This window comes from Lissotriton vulgaris, chromosome 1_1 (assembly GCF_964263255.1).
Source record: "Lissotriton vulgaris chromosome 1_1, aLisVul1.2, whole genome shotgun sequence".
NCBI classification, from domain to species: Eukaryota; Metazoa; Chordata; class Amphibia; order Caudata; family Salamandridae; genus Lissotriton; species Lissotriton vulgaris.
In genome coordinates, this window is record NC_141685.1 from 1,339,309,376 (window position 1) to 1,339,326,377 (window position 17,002).

The 17,002-nt window shown below is 47.1% G+C and overlaps 1 protein-coding gene across 4 annotated transcripts in view; it reads right to left on the reverse strand.

The window, feature by feature from the left end:
- Window positions 1-17,002, reverse strand: part of OS9 (OS9 endoplasmic reticulum lectin) — a 310,804-nt gene that overhangs the window by 224,414 nt on the left and 69,388 nt on the right. The window lies entirely within an intron of this gene.

Sequence of the window (17,002 nt, forward strand, 5' to 3'; positions counted from 1 at the left end):
CCCCGAGGGAGTGTAAAGTGGGCGCAAACGCCTGCTGTGCCCTTGGGACAGCTTATGTAATACGGCCCCTGGTAGGTAACTCCTACCCAGAGATATACATAATGGCTGATCATTTCCAGGAAATATATAATCATACAGGTGCACAGATTTAAGCCAAGGTCTTACTCACAGAAGAACACACCTACACACACACACACACACACACCTACACACACACACACACACACGCACACGCACCCACGCACACGCACCCACGCACACGCGCACACACTCACACACACACACACACACACACACACACACACACACACACACACACACACACAGAGTCTAGAATTCACAAAGCGAAAAATAAGAGTTCCACAAAAGCAGAATCACATGCGCATCCACCCATCCCAAAATCAGAGATCCAGCGATCAATAGACCCACACAGTTCCTGACACATACAAAGACAACACTGACATCAGGAACCTACCACCTAAATTCATTATGACAGGCTGAACCAGAAAATGCATGGTTACACTACATGTGCTCACTGTTCTGGAGCGGTTTTCCCCACAGAAGAGGATGGCGACCTAAAAGCCACCTACAGACATAATACAAGAGGGTTCAGCAGTGTGCAGTTTGAGGCCAGAACCCCTTTGTGAACTTAAGCAGATCAGTGATCACTGACTAAAACGATCTAGAGGGAACGGATTATGTATGCATTGTGGAGGAAGCATTTTTACACTCCTCGCATGCAGTCATTCGGCGGTTGAAGTAAAGCACAGGGCTCCTCTTCCTTTGCTACAGTGTATACTCAGATAAGGAAGGTGGAACATTTGTTGGACGCAGCTTCCATCCAACGAGCAGAGGAGGCTGAACTGGAGAACTGAAGCCAGACCTCTGATCAGGATGTGCAAGCAAAGATGGGTCCATGCATATTTCATGATCCACACATGGGGTGGGAGTCCTCTGCTTCCCTCCTTTCACTCTGCCACTAATTGCCAATTCTCAGCTCCTAAATGAAAACTTGGGGGGCGGCTATCTGAGCTCTGCTCAGCCTGAAGTTGTGGGACTAGGAGGGATGCTTCTCAGCAGGCATTCAGCCCTGGCCCCATAGCCAGGCCAGATCAGATCCCCCTCCCCTGTAATGGAACCAGAACAGACAGGGTAGTAATAGCGAACTGTGGGAGCCACCAACACTTTTACTGATCCAATGATGCCCTAAACAGTTGGGGTGAGAGGCAGAGGAGCTACAGGAAGTGTGTACCTGTATCTTGTAACTTCCTACTTACTCATGCCCAACACCTACATTCATACCCACTGGGTCCCAATTCATACTGCCAGAGTGTGAAAGACCTAATGTGACATGGAACTGATCAAGAAACATCGCACTCTCACTGAAAACTTCTTTGGGTGCACACCTTAAATGTTTAGAAAGAGGGTGACCATATTTGAAGCATTTTGGGCGCTTTTTTAATGTTAGCACCTGGTTACCGCCAGATTCAATTCCATGGGAATTGCATTTCTTAAATGCCCTTTTTGTGACTAATCGCAATTAGGAAATTTGCTGTACATGCGGTTACAGCAAATAGGAAATCCCTGTTTGAGATTTCATAATTTGCGATTCCCAAAACGCGATTTTTACAAGGGGGAAAAAACTAGCATTTTGCAACATCGCATATGCTTTTCATACATATCAAAAGGCAATTTTGCATTTTTTTAACGTGTCGAAATAGCGATTCTGACCGTTAAGAATTGCAAAATTGTTTCACTCATATGGGCCCATTTTCCTATACCAAATACAAACAGTAACACATTAAATAGAGTCACACAAAAATCTGTAGCCGAGCCATAGTTGGTTAAATTTATATATGACAAAAAGAACCATTGAGTCAATGACCACCTGGATAAGGCAGGTTAGGGAGCCCAGCCTGGTGGAGAGCTTAAAATTGCATTTTCAATCACAAAACGTCTCTCAGGGTGTAATCACAGCTTAAATATTAGGATAGGGTGATTGAATTTTTAGGACTCACTTACAGGCAACTTTTAGGTGTCCACTGTTACAAGAGGTCTTCAAAACCATACCAAAAACTTACAGTGGGCTTTGGGCCAGTTTACCTATTAACCTTGGTTGGCTTTCTGGTCACTCATTTGCTTGCTTCTTCTTCAGTGGCTTTCCTCTTTCTTGCGTTGTTCCCTTCACTGAAACATAACTTCTTAACCATCTGTTTTTTATTAAAGAGTTTTATATAGCGCGAACTAGATCCGAGAGATCGAGTATCCGAGTGCTTTATAGGAGCACCAGTTTCATTACATGTAGATACATTCATTTTTGTTAGGCACGGGACATTAAGTGATTTGCCCAGAATCACAGGATGTTTAGCGTCGCTGCCGAGACTCCAACTCGGTTCCCCTGTTTCATGGTCGGCCGCTCTAGCCATAAGGCTACATCCTCCCCCCTACATCCTTTTGGTTGGATAACTTGCAATCTGTCACCATTTAAATTATGGGAGCTACTTTTTAGGTCTCGTCTGGCGTTAGCAGCGCGCATGCGCTGCTCTCGCCATGCAAGAGCCTTTAGGAATGGATACGGATTGCGCAGCTAAATGTGCACGCGTAGGGACGGACAGAAGATGTGCACGCACTAGTCAGCGTCACCCTGCTGCTGGCATGGCAGCGCCCCCTCCTGGCTGGCACCATTGTCTCGACTCATCTCTGTGAATGCTGCGGAGATTGGCACGCAACCCCTTCCTAGTAGTGTGTGTTCTGGCTCAGCATATTCTTTACGGATGTTGATAAAAAGAGTACCATCATAGTAGGCTATCCTAGCACATTGCGCTTAAAATATGTATAATATTTGTGGTGTGTCCTTTATAGATTGACAGTGACGCAACGCAACGTGGGGCATCAAAGAAACATATCAATCTGGGTTTAAACTCCTTAGATCCAGACGCAGGTCAGGTCAGACATTCGTCGCTCCATCCAAACAAGCCATTTACAAAGGTGTGCCTGCTAACATAAAATACAGAAACACCCCGTTGTTGCAAAAAAATCCAGGGCCCCCAGGGGCATGCGCCACTTTCCTCTATCTCTCCTTGCACCTAAGAAGCAATCGATCCAATTGGGATGGTGATCAGAGATACAGCGGAACCGCTTGCCCTCTGCGCACTGTTGCAAATCCCCAATGGAGAATTATTTACTAAATTTTATCTAAATGCTAAACATGTTTAGTACAAAAAAAACGCTACAAGTTACATGTATTTGATTCTTGTCTTTACTAACATGTCATTTAAATCAACTCATGACATACTTTTTGTATACAACTACCATTGGTACAAAATAAATTTAAACAACTTCCTTTCAACATAAGGGGTAATTCGACAATGGGATACTATTCATATGTTCCCTGCCCAATGCATTTCGGGCCTCCCGGCCCTTCGTCAGGGGCAATGCCTAAAGAAACAAAGAAATAAATGCTTTTACTATGATGAAATAGGTTCTTTAAATATGCAAAGTACACCGCATGTCACTATATGCATTCATTAAACATACTAACACATTGGATTTTAGAATAACCTGTAAATTTCTCAACAGCATTTTGTAATCGTACTCACTTTGAGCCCAAGGAATGAAGGTGGAAAGAACAATCCAATTCAAATGTGTAAATGTGGACGCTTCACTCCGTTACTACAAAACAAGAATGGTCCGCCTTAGTGATATATAACAGCATTGTTTAAAAATAACCAGAGACTGCATCGGTGATCCCTCATCACTTACTCATAAACGTGTGTAAACCAGCGGATGGTGCTATCGGCTTTAATATGACAAATTGAAAACGGGTCACACGGAAGCTGAGGAATCGATCACTGAGCCCGGAGGGTGCACTCGAGAGAAAAAATCTGAGAAAGATAAGGAAACGCATGCTCAAAATTTGTAACTCTGACCCCTGCATTATCGAGACGTGAACAAATACGTTAACTTTCCAAATTTCCACGAATGTCTTCAAATGTAATTAGACAATGCTAGACGCACCTTTTTCAATGCTGCTGCAAGCATGGGCGTTCAACAGAATATCTCGCTGATATCATCAGACTCGCTAATAACCAGCTACAAAAGTAAAAGAATACTGGCTCAAACTGGGGCTGAACGCCGAAAACAAGATCTCCTACCAGCCTCGTATCAAGAGATATCTACCTTTTCTCAACTTCGTAACAAGCTCTGATTTCTCCGGTCGGTCGCAACTCCTTCCTAACGGTCCCGGCGGTCGGTGAACAAACACTACTACTCCGCAACTAATAAGGCCACTCACAATGTTGACGTGGTAATCATGCGCGCATGTCAAAACTAACGACGGACTAGAAAGCTAGAAGGATCATCCAGTGAAAACACGGTGGGCGCCATGTTGGTGTGGTGCAAGATGTGATAATATAACGATCACAAGGAGAACGTAATGCAATATGGTGATTAACATACAGGTTATTTGGATAGGAAATAAAATTTAACACAACAGACAGCCTCTGAACGAACTCCTCTGTGCTCATATCACAAAAAACAAATAAAGTCTACTCGATCATTGATCCCTTTGGGATCTTGTGTCTGCAACCTCCTAATCCAGTGGATTTCTCTTTGTAATAGAGTTCTGGTGAGGCTTTTTCCGGGTGTCGGAGTCACCATTTCTAAAATCTGGAATTTTAACTGGGCAATGGTATGTCTGTTTCTGTCCCTCAGAGGCTGTCTGTTATGTGTTAAATTTTATTTCCTATCCAAATAACCTGTATGTTAATCACCATATTGCATTACATTCTCCTTGTGATCGTTATATTATCACATCTTGCACCACACCAACATGGCGCCCACCGTGTTTTCACTGGATGATCCTTCTAGCTTTCTAGTCCGTCGTTAGTTTTGACATGCGCGCATGATTACCACGTCAACATTGTGAGTGGCCTTATTAGTTGCGGAGTAGTAGTGTTTGTTCACCGACCGCCGGGACCGTTAGGAAGGAGTTGCGACCGACCGGAGAAATCGGAGCTTGTTACGAAGTTGAGAAAAGGTAGATATCTCTTGATACGAGGCTGGTAGGAGATCTTGTTTTCGGCGTTCAGCCCCAGTTTGAGCCAGTATTCTTTTACTTTTGTAGCTGGTTATTAGCGAGTCTGATGATATCAGCGAGATATTCTGTTGAACGCCCATGCTTGCAGCAGCATTGAAAAAGGTGCGTCTAGCATTGTCTAATTACATTTGAAGACATTCGTGGAATTTTGGAAAGTTAACGTATTTGTTCACGTCTCGATAATGCAGGGGTCAGAGTTACAAATTTTGAGCATGCGTTTCCTTATCTTTCTCAGATTTTTTCTCTCGAGTGCACCCTCCGGGCTCAGTGATCGATTCCTCAGCTTCCGTGTGACCCGTTTTCAATTTGTCATATTAAAGCCAATAGCACCATCCGCTGGTTTACACACGTTTATGAGTAAGTGATGAGGGATCACCGATGCAGTCTCTGGTTATTTTTAAACAATGCTGTTATATATCACTAAGGCGGACCATTCTTGTTTTGTAGTAACTGAGTGAAGCTTCCACATTTACACATTTGAATTGGATTGTTCTTTCCACCTTCATTCCTTGGGCTCAAAGTGAGTACGATTACAAAATGCTGTTGAGAAATTTACAGGTTATTCTAAAATCCAATGTGTTAGTATGTTTAATGAATGCATATAGTGACATGCGGTGTACTTTGCATATTTAAAGAACCTATTTCATCATAGTAAAAGCATTTATTTCTTTGTTTCTTTAGGCATTGCCCCTGACGAAGGGCCGGGAGGCCCGAAATGCATTGGGCAGGGAACATATGAATAGTATCCCATTGTCGAATTACCCCTTATGTTGAAAGGAAGTTGTTTAAATTTATTTTGTACCAATGGTAGTTGTATACAAAAAGTATGTCATGAGTTGATTTAAATGACATGTTAGTAAAGACAAGAATCAAATACATGTAACTTGTAGCGTTTTTTTTGTACTAAACATGTTTAGCATTTAGATAAAATTTAGTAAATAATTCTCCATTGGGGATTTGCAACAGTGCGCAGAGGGCAAGCGGTTCCGCTTGATTTCTTTGTTTAAGTATTTATTCGATGCAGTTTGGACATACCATCTCCTTCTGCAGCACGCATAGATAAATCTGTTTAATTAATCAACTGTGAGTATTGTTAGCAAAGGAGTGCCTTTCCCATCACTAATCTCTGATCAGAGATACAGACCTACCATTGGACCAAAAGCCAGCCTCCAAATGCATTAATGTGTGTGTGTCTGGAAGTCTCGTCCCCTTTATACCTCAACTTACTGCCCCCCCCACCGTGCTTGAGGGGCTTCATGTTCAGCTCGTTTACCAGGGTCCCGGAGAGGAAACTGGGGAATCAGGTGGTTATTGGGGCCCCCCACACTCCCCTGATCCCTTGAATGCATTATAAAAAAACAGGCATTATTCTGCCTAGTGCACACTGGTGTCCTAAAAGATCGCGCACCGTCCGAAGTAATATGTCTGCGAATCTAAATATATGTAAATTAAATGTGGCCCCCAACTATACAGGTTGCTGTTCGCTGTAATCTGGTTTTAACTGCAAGATCCCCCCCGCCCCAGACACCATATCGTTGAGCTATTTTTACTTTGCATCAAAATCTACCCCCAAAATAACACAAGTCAGGTGGGTGTAATAATAATAATGGGGATATTTTATGTAGTGACACCACATGCACAATTGCCCATGCGTGCTTCACTAGTGCTCGTTGTTAATACACAACTGAATGTTGTTAGTTGTATCACACACTGGAAGGGTGGCCGGCTCAGTCGTGACAGTGGGTGCAGTTAGTAGATCTGTGCAGCAAGTGCGCAACTGACCGTGCTATCTGTTCGCCGTGTGGTTTTGTACAGTAATCTAACAGGGAACCCAGCCTGCAGGATGGCATTTAACAGGAACAAATTGCTTTATTGCGTTTACCTATGGTAGCGCTTCGCATAATGGTATGATAATCTAAGCGCTTCAAAGTATGATCAGTATAAAAAGCTTGCAGGAACCAATGTGCAGTGACTCCGGAACGGGAATTTACCTTTATTTTGCGGCTAAATTTTACTCCAAACTATGCATGGCTTACTCCGTTAAAATATCTCGAAAAGCGAGCCATAAATACAATTGCGTATGAAACAGAAGCCTTCCCTGATACTGAAGAGAAACAACAATATTCACACATGAAATAGGAAGGGGTGGAGGTCGAGAGAGCGGGAGAGGAAAGAGAGAGAACCGGAGACATGGTAGAGATCAAAACTAGGGAAGAGAGAGAGAGTCCATGCAGAGAGACAGTATATGGGAGAGGGAGGGAGAGAGCGAGAGACTGAGAAAGAGGGCACGAAGGTAGTGGAAAGAAAAGAGGGAACATTAGAAAGAAAAGAGGGAACATTAGAAAGAAAATCAGAAAGAGGAAAGTGTCAAAGGAAGATGAAGCACAGGAGAGCGGCAGGGACACTGATAGAGAGGGAGACAAACAGATGAGTAAGTGAGAAGAATAGAGAGAGAGAGAGAGAGAGAGAGAGAACTAGAGCGGGGGTGCGCAGGAAAGAGGGACATGCTGCTAAATGTACTTTTCCTTAAAATGATCAAATGCATGGCGTGAAGAGCAAATGTTCTGTATGTATGGGACTGCAGGGGAGCACCGAGGCTGCAGGGGTGGGGCGAGCAGGGAGTGCCCCGCACAGCGCCCGTCCCTTCCTTCCTTCCTTCCTTCCTTCTTTCTTTCAAAGCCTGGAGGGGGTAGGGGGGGGGGCTGCCTTCTCAAACGCTGTTCCTCATTTGAAGCTCACGTGGCTACACCTACCTGTCTCAGTGGAACCAGATTATACAATCCGGATAATGCTGTCTCTCTCATCTGTCTACCATCCTAAAGCTGGATACCTGAGATGGGGAGACTTTTAGCGGCGGGTGATACACTAGAATATAATACTGACTATGTAACGAATTTTAACCTGCAACCTAGTGCAGACGTGCAGCGACTTCAGGTAAGATGGAAGCTCAATCAACCTGTGATTCTGGGCAAATCACTTAATACACCCGTGCCTACAATGAATGTATCCATCTGTAATGCTACTTGTGATCATGCATGATAAGAAATGCGTTACTTACCTGTAACTGCAGTTATCCAGTATTAGTGTCTTTCATAGATTCACATGCCTGAATCATTCCCCGTCGTCGAGACGGGAGCCTCCGGTACATAAAAAAGTAATGTCCTATAGACATACATATAAAAGAATAGGCCTAAGGATCTCACCTTAGTGTCCTATCTACGTCCTTATGTAGAAGGACCAAAACAGAGTAGGCCCAAGGGTCCCACCTTGGTAGCCTATCTGTGTCCTTTTGTAGAAAGGACCAAAGTAAAAAGAGAACCAGCCAATCAGCTACCACCTCCTTCTAGAACCTTCCTGTGAGGAGCCTCAGTCTCTCAGATTTTCGTACGCACCAAGCTAGTTAGGCGTAAAGTTGTTAGAGAGATAGGTGAGTCCTTCCAGGGGAGGCGGGAGGGTGCATGTGAATCTATGAAAGACACTAATACTGGATAACTGCAGTTACAGGTAAGTAACGCATTTCTTATCCAGTATTTGGGTGTCTTTCATAGATTCACATGCCTGAATCAGAGTAGCAAGCAATACATTATGCACATTTTGTGGTGGTACATATACATGAGTCTGAAGATAAAACATATCTGCGACTGCAAATCACCAACATACAATGCCATGTAGTATCTAGAAAAAGAGAAATGTGCATACCAGAAAAGGATGGCGGGATGCAAGAAGGCTCACCTCACTGGAATAGATGGCGAAGCACTGCTCTGCCCACTGCTGCATCTTTCGTCAGCTCAGTTTCCAAGCAGTAGTGCCTGGTGAAGGTATGCTGGGACTTCCAGGTCGCCGCACTACAAATGTCCAGGAGTGGCACTCCAGCAAATAGTGCCGCAGACGTGGACATGGCTCTGGTGGAATGGGCTTTGACTCGTGAGTCCAAAGGCCGCCCAGCCTTGTCATGGCAGAAAGTTATCGCTGAAGAGATCCACCTTGATATACTTTGTTTCGTCAGGGACATGCCTTTCCTTGGTCTGCTAAATGCGACAAAGAGTTGGGATGACTTTCTGAAGTGTCGTGTTCTGTCGAAGTAGAATTTGAGACATCGCTTCAGATCTTATGAATGCAGGGTTCTTTCAGCCGCAGTAGTTGGGTTTGGAAAGAACGATTTTAGCACCACTGGTTCGTTAAGGTGGAAGTCCGAGGGGACTTTAGGTATGAATCGTGGGTTAGTTCGCAGGATGACTCCTCTCTGAATTGTAAAAAAGGATCTTGGATGGAGAGAGCCTGCAGTTCGCTGACCCTTCTGGCAGAGGTTAGTGCCAGGAGGAGGGCCGTCTTCCATGAAAGGAATTTGATATCCGCTTTGTGGATAGGTTCGAAGGGGTGCTTCATCAGTTGGTGAAGGACCACGTTGAGGTGCCACGATGGAGGGATTGGTCTTGGTCGTGGAAAGGATCTGAATAAACCTTTTAGGAATTGTTTGACGAGCCTGTCCGCCCACAGGGAAGGGCCCTTGAAGGTTCTTGTGAACCTGGATATCGCTGCTAGATGTACCTTGATGGACGCATGTGCAAGGCCTGACTGCGCTAGATGCAGGAGATATGGCAGTAGTTGCTGTGGGGTGATAAGGAAAGGGTGTAGGCTTTCTTTCACACACCAGACACAGAAGCGCTTCCATTTTAGAGAATAGGTCTTATTAGTGCTGTCGGCTCTAGCTTTAGCGAGGACATCTCTACACTCCTGCGGAATGTTCAGGTGGCTGAATTTGCGGTATTCAGGAGCCAGGCTGATAACTTCAGAGGGCTCAGGTTCAGGTGGAGAACCTGTCCTTGGGACATTGTGAGTAGGGCCGGATGTTTGTGTAGGCGAAGAGGAGGTCGGACAGATAGGCAATGAAGTTCCGTGTACCAATGCTGCCTCGGCCAGGATGGGGCGATGAGGATCAGGGTGCAGGGCTCCGACTTCATCTTCCTGAGGACCCTGGGTATCAGTGGAAATGGCGGAAAGGCGTAAGCAAACACGTTCCGCCAAGCAATGGAAAATGCATTCCCGAGGGTTCCTGGTTGGGGAAGCCTGCTTGCGAAGTTTGGGCATTTGGCGTTCTCCCTGGTGGCAAAGAGGTCTATCTGCGGGGTTCCCCACTCCGCAAAGAGGTAGTTCAGCACCTCCATGTCCAGCTCCCATTCGTGGGAGAGTGACCGTTTCCTGCTCAGGGCGTCCGCCAGGACGTTGTCTTTGCCCGGGACGTATTTGGCTTTGAGTGTTATGCCATGCTCTAGAAGCCAATTCCAGACTCTCTGTGATTCTTGAGAGAGTGAAAGTGAACGCGTCCCTCCCCGTTTGTTCAGGTAGTGCATCGTCGTGGTGTTGTCTGTCCTGACGAGCACTGGGGAGTTTTGGATGCGTGGAAGGAAAGCTTGAAGAGCTAGAAAGACTGCCCTTAGCTCCAGAAGGTTGATATGGAATTTGGATTCTTGTGGCGTCCACTTGCCATTGATCTGGAGTTCTTACAGGACCGCCCCCCAGCCTTCTAGGGATGCGTCCGTTGTGATTACATGTGGTTCCGCCGGAAGCAGGAACGGCAGTCCCTGCGACAGGTGTTTGGGTGACCTCTACCATTGTAAATGATTGACTATAGTTCGTGTGACTTGTATGCGGTCTTCGAAGGATCCCGCAGCTTGTGTCCATTGCCTCGTCAATTCCTCCTGGAGGGGGCGCATTTTGAGACGGCAGTGTGGAATGAGCAGAATGCAGGAGGACATCATGCCGAGGAGAGACTTGAAGGTACGGACAGTCCGAGTCTTTCTTGATGCCACCAACGTGGCTAAGGAGATGAGTTTGGTCTTTCTCTCCTGCGAGGGGAAGGCTCTCGCGCGTTCCGTGTCCAGGGTCGCTCCTAGGAACGTGAGGACTTTGCTTGGTTCCAGTGTTGATTTCTCCCTGTTGAGAGTCAGGCCTAGGCGGCGGAAAAGATTTAGACAGGCGCTGGAAGATGTGGCTGCGGCTATCGCAGACGGTGCCTTTACCAGCCAGTCGTCCAGGTATGGGAAAACCTGGTGGCCCTGTTGACGGAGGAAGGCTGCCACAGGAGAGAGGCATTTTGTAAATATCCGTGGGGCAGATTTGAGACCAAACGGGAGAACCCGGAATTGATAGTGGGTTCCTGCCACTGCGAACCTTAGGTACTGCCTGTGTCCCCTGAGGATAGGGATGTGGTAGTAGGCGTCCTGCAGGTCCAGGGACGTCATGTAGTCGCCTTCTTCCAAGAGTCCCAGGATCTCTTGTAGTGTGACCATACGGAACGACTGTTTCTTTAGGAATACATTGAGCGCTCTCAGGTCGAGGATTGGTCTCCATTTCTTGCCTTTTTTGTGAATTAGGAAGAAGTGGGAGTAGAATCCTTTCCCTTTTTGGACGTGTGGAACCTTCTCTATTGCTCCCTTTTGAAGCATGGAAGCTATTTCCTGAAGAAGCAGCCGTAGGTGTCTGTGGGGCCGTTCGGCTGGTGGTGTCGTTGGGGGGATTGAAAGAAATTCCAGTGAATGACCGAATTGGATAAGTTGTAGGACCCACCGGTCCGTCGTTATTGTTCGCCAGTTCTTCAGGAAGAAGGAGAGTTTCCCTCCAAGTCTTAAAAAATGCAATGGTGGATGGGCTGGCCATTGGGAAGAGTCATTGGCGATTGCCAGCAGGTCTCTTCTGGTTTTTTCCCCTGTAGGTCGATTTGTTGTAGGAAGTTTGACGCCCTGTCTGGTTTTGACGCTGTTGGAACTGAGTCTTGCTCTGGGTGTACGGGTAGGAGGACCTGTTTTGGTAGGAACCTCTGTATGTAGAATTTCCTCGTCCTCTGTTGCCACGAAAGGACTGGTTTCTAAATTGTAGAGTCCCCAGAGCCCTGGCCGTATCAGTGTCCTTTTTGATGGTGGTGAGGGCGTCATCGATCTTTTCGCCAAAAAGGTGTTCACCATCGTAAGGCATATCAATGATTTTAGTCTGCACTTCCTGGCGGAAGGAGGTGGCCTTAAGCCAACCTTGTCGTCTCAGAACAGCGGCGCCTGCCAGCTGTCTGAAGCCAGTCATGGCTACGTCAATAGCACAATCAATCAGTTCAGAAGCCGATGTTTGGCCTTCTAGGAGTAGCGAATGTGCCTCCTCTTTCAGATCCTCTGGTAGGTTAGCGAGGTAGGGCGCGATGTCTGCCCAGAGTTGACGGCTATAGCGGCCCAGGAGTGCAATGGAATTTGCGATCTTCACCGTCGTTGCAGATGTGGTGGAAAAGCGTTTTCCAATGGCATCTAGCTTCCTGCCTTCCTTATCGGGTGGCGTTGATAATGGAGATGTAGGATTGCGCGAGTTCTTCTGCGCCGCTTGAGTAACCACGGAGTCTGCTTTGGGGTGACCCGTGAGACATGCTGGTGCCGAAGATGTGGCTTTGTACTTTTTATCAAGCCTGGGCACTACCACCAGAAGTGAAGCTGGCGTCTGCATACGTTGTTTGCCTTGCTTCCATAAGTAGTCAATAATCGGGATTGACCTTGTTGTCTTTTTCGTAGGTTCCTTAAAATCATAGAGGAAACATTCAGTCTCCTGTGTTTCCATAGACATATGGAACCTCTTGGCTGCCCTTTCAATGAGGTTATGGAAGCCACCAATGTCCGCTGGTGGGGACTCCGAAGACTGTGGCTCTGGTGAGGCCGGAGATTGGGCGACGTAGTCCTGGTCTGCGTCGGGGTCTGAGTCGTCGTCACGGACTACCCCTTCTTCATGGTCTCTCTCCTCATCGTCAGACGAGATGATGTCTTGTGCTGGATCTTGATGTTTAGAAAGTACCAGTGGAGGAGGCTTATGTCGAGGCCCGGGAGCAGGTACCTGTGGAACTGGAGGTGCAGCAGTAGTGGCTTTCTCCGGGAACCGCTCTTTATAGTCCTTAATGAGGAATTGTAGGTCCGAGACAATGGATGCTGGTAGGCACACCATTGGTGTCACTTGTGTGTGCACCTGAGTATGGACAGTTTGTTCCATGTGTTCCTCTACGTCGTGCTCCTTATCTGTACTTTGGCATTTAAGCACCAGTTGTGAAGGACTAGTGGCCTGGGTATATAAATCCTCATCTAGCTCTTCATCTTGCAAGAAGCAGGGTGGGGTCAGTTGTTGCACCTTACTAGGTGACGTCATGTCTGGTGTGATTGGTTTTTTAGTTATTTTGATCGTGACATGAGATGTCTGGGCATCCATAGCATGTGAAAGCAGTTCAGACTCTTTCCAGGTACTGGCCGTCGTCGACGTCTTTGTCTGTGGTGCCGCCGCAGAAATCTCCGTCGGCGGCGGTAATTAAATCTTCGTCGACGGTGTGTCCGTCGACGATGCCCTCGTCGACGATGTCCTAGTCGACGACTACTTCTCCGTCGTCGACGTCTTCGTCGACGGGGTGCTCCTCGACGACGAGGGAGGCTTCGTCGATGTTGAGGTTCTCGACGACGGAGTCGTCGTCGACGTCTTCGGCGTCGACCTCGTCGTCGACGATGTAGTCCTAGTCGTCGATGGAACTGCAGATGGCACAGGTCTACTCGTCGACGATGAAGGTGTCGTTCTCGTCGACGAGGACGCCGTCGTCGAAACTGTCGTCGTCGACGTAGAGACGGTTTTCAGCACTGAGGAGACCATCGACGTTGCTGTCGTCGCAGGAATCAGCGGCTGCTTCCTGGGGACAGGAAAGTCCTTGTCAGACACAGGTGGCCTGTCCTCTGAAGACTTTCTAGAGGCCTTCTTAGGAGGGGTGTCTGAGGGGCCAGGGGAGGAAACCCTAGGCCTTTTCAAGGAGAACTGCGAGGCGCCAGACATGCTCTCACCTTCTGAAACCAGGTCGCTCTCTGGTTTGTTCTTAAGTCTGTTCAGCCATATCAGAAGACGTCCTTCCCAGTCCTTCAGAGTTTTATGGGAGAATGTTCGACATATCCTGCAGTCCTGGGCCTGGTGGTGGGGGTAGAGGCAGTATAAACAGGTCTCATGTTTATCCTCCATGTGAAGCCTTTTTTTACCACATGAAGCACAGGCTCGATAGAGCCCTTTCTTCTGACTGTCAGCCATAGCAAAGAAGTTGAGAGAATATCGATTTAAGATGAAAAAAAAATACGTTTCCTGAGGAGAACTCAGGTGGAGACTCCCTAGCACAACGTGCTAGGGAGTCTATAATGTATTGCTTGCTACTCTGATTCAGGCATGTGAATCTATGAAAGACACCCAAATACTGGATAAGAAATGCGCTACTTACCTGTAACTGCAGTTATCCAGTATTAGTGTCTTTCATAGATTCACATGCACCCTCCCGCCTCCCCTGGAAGGACTCACCTATCTCTCTAACAACTTTACGCCTAACTAGCTTGGTGCGTACGAAAATCTGAGAGACTGAGGCTCCTCACAGGAAGGTTCTAGAAGGAGGTGGTAGCTGATTGGCTGGTTCTCTTTACTTTGGTCCTTTCTACAAAAGGACACAGATAGGCTACCAAGGTGGGACCCTTGGGCCTACTCTGTTTTGGTCCTTCTACATAAGGACGTAGATAGGACACTAAGGTGAGATCCTTAGGCCTATTCTTTTATATGTATGTCTAAAGGACATTACTTTTTTATGTACCGGAGGCTCCCGTCTCGACGACGGGGAATGATTCAGGCATGTGAATCTATGAAAGACTTCCAAATACTGGATAACCTTTATGTCTGTGGCATGTAGTGGCAGCGGCGTTTGTTCATCACTGTGGTCTAAGGCCTTAGAAAATCCCAGTCGATAATTTAACTATTAGAGGTCTCTTTTAGGTGCATTTCAAAATCTGTCCCTTGCACAAGCACAGTGAAAAACGTAGTGCCTAACCCGGCATTTGCTTGTCTTTTGTTTTTCCCTTTTCGTCTACATCTAAAGTAATTTCATAATTGTGCTCAATTTGTAATTAAAAAAAAAAGAATAAATCAAAGTGTGCTGCAAGGCAAAATACTTATAAGGTCCCAAAGGCTCGACCTATTGACTATGCCAATGCTTGTTTCTTTTCATTTCAGCACTCCGGCATGTGTTTTCTTGTTCTCTTTGGTATGCTGCTTGGACCCTCAAATCCTGTCCCTTCGCTTTCTGTGTTGTTCCCGCAACCTCAGCTCGTCCACTACTTCCCCCTATTCTCCCCATCTGATTTTTCTTTTTTTTAAAACCCCATGCCCAAGTTTCTTGTTGCGGTCTCATCCCACTTTGCTCAACTGCGTGACTGCACCCCATCCATTCCACCTACTCGCCCCCCCCCCCCATATGCCGCCACTCAGCAACATTCACTTTTTAACCACGCCCCTTCCTCTTAACTGTTGTCCTCACACCCTTCCAGGTCACTTGTTTTCCTTAAGCCAATGCTGCACAGCATTGGAAAAAAGCATTTCTTAAAGTCTTTTTTTCTCGTCATTAGCGAAGCCAATAGGTCTGCTTTAGAAACAAGCATTGGAAATGCAATAGGGCTCGCATTAGGAAAGTTTGAGCTATTGGTCTTTGTCAGGGGTCCCTACCTGCCACGACTTTGCTACTGATGTTTGTCCCTCTTCGTTTCCGCCTCGGCACACACAGGATGTCCGTACACCTTCCACGGCTGCCTGGGATTACCCGGAGGCAGGGCCTTCATCAGTGACGTCATCCTCTGATGTCCAATCATCGCTTTCGACGGCGCTGATAACGCGAGATTTCGAACAGAAGGGCGCGAACGCCGGAGGAGAACAGGAAGCATCGGACGTCTTCGCCGCTGGACGGAAGGAGCCTGGGACCGGATTGCTGAAGGAGACCGAACCGGGAGACGAGGAGAGACCGCCAGCACTACAGCCAGGAGGCCAACGGAACCACGCTCCGCCCAGCCACACTTCACCTGGAGAAGTGTGGCACCGCAAGGTACGAGCTCGTATACGGGGGCTCTTTCAGTCAGGGGGAGGGAACGGGTAGAGAGCGGCTGGGTGGACAAGGGACGGGAGCGCTTAGAGTGTCGCCCCCAATAAGGAAACACAACAACCGGTGATGGTCCCTGGTGATCCCCCTTACGTCCTTTCCCCGCCCCTCATCTGTGTCAGATAAATAGCGCAGTCCAGTAATGTGGCGTATTCTTTCTTTCTTTCTTTTCCTTTCCGCAAAACGCCCCTTGTGAGTGAGAAGACCATTTCGCCTGATGTCCAACTCGGGGGTCCTGGTGGAACAGAAGAAAGACCTATACGTCGGCCTACAGTCCTTTTCAACCGTTGTTACTTTAATAAACCCCCAGTACCACTACCTTACTTTGTGACTTTGCATCTTTCTCACTACCCTAGCAACAGCAACCCTTACAAGTGGTGCAGTGACTCGGATTTACCCCCACCGAACCATCCTCTGATACAAGATGGAAGCCCTGATACAGCAAATGAAAGAGGCCCAGGACAAACTCGAGTGGGCAATAGGCCAAACCGCTACTCAGGCTGACAATGACCGCACAACATTTTCCAACGCCATACAGGCTCAAGTTGATAACCTTGTGAAATTGGCTGAGGGACAGAACCAACTCATGACTGTGTTGGGTCACGGTAGAACGAATGCCCCCGGTACCGTTGTCCCTTTACAAAAGTTCACCCCGGGTGATGACCCTTTGGCTTTCTTCCTTAATTTTGAAAGGGCTGCCAGGGCCAGTGCTTGGCCGGGGGATAGGTGGCCATTCTATCTTGCACCCCTGTCAACAGGCGAAGCCCAATCTGCCTACCAAATGATCAATAGAGACGGCACCGCAGTGTATGCCGTTGTAAAGAAATATATCTTGGACCGGTTGGGTGTAGATGAAGAAACTCACAGACTCAAATTCCGCCAGGAACGCGGAACCCCTGGGGAACTTCCTAAGACTCTGTTTTACAAACTAAAAGCAGACGCAGACC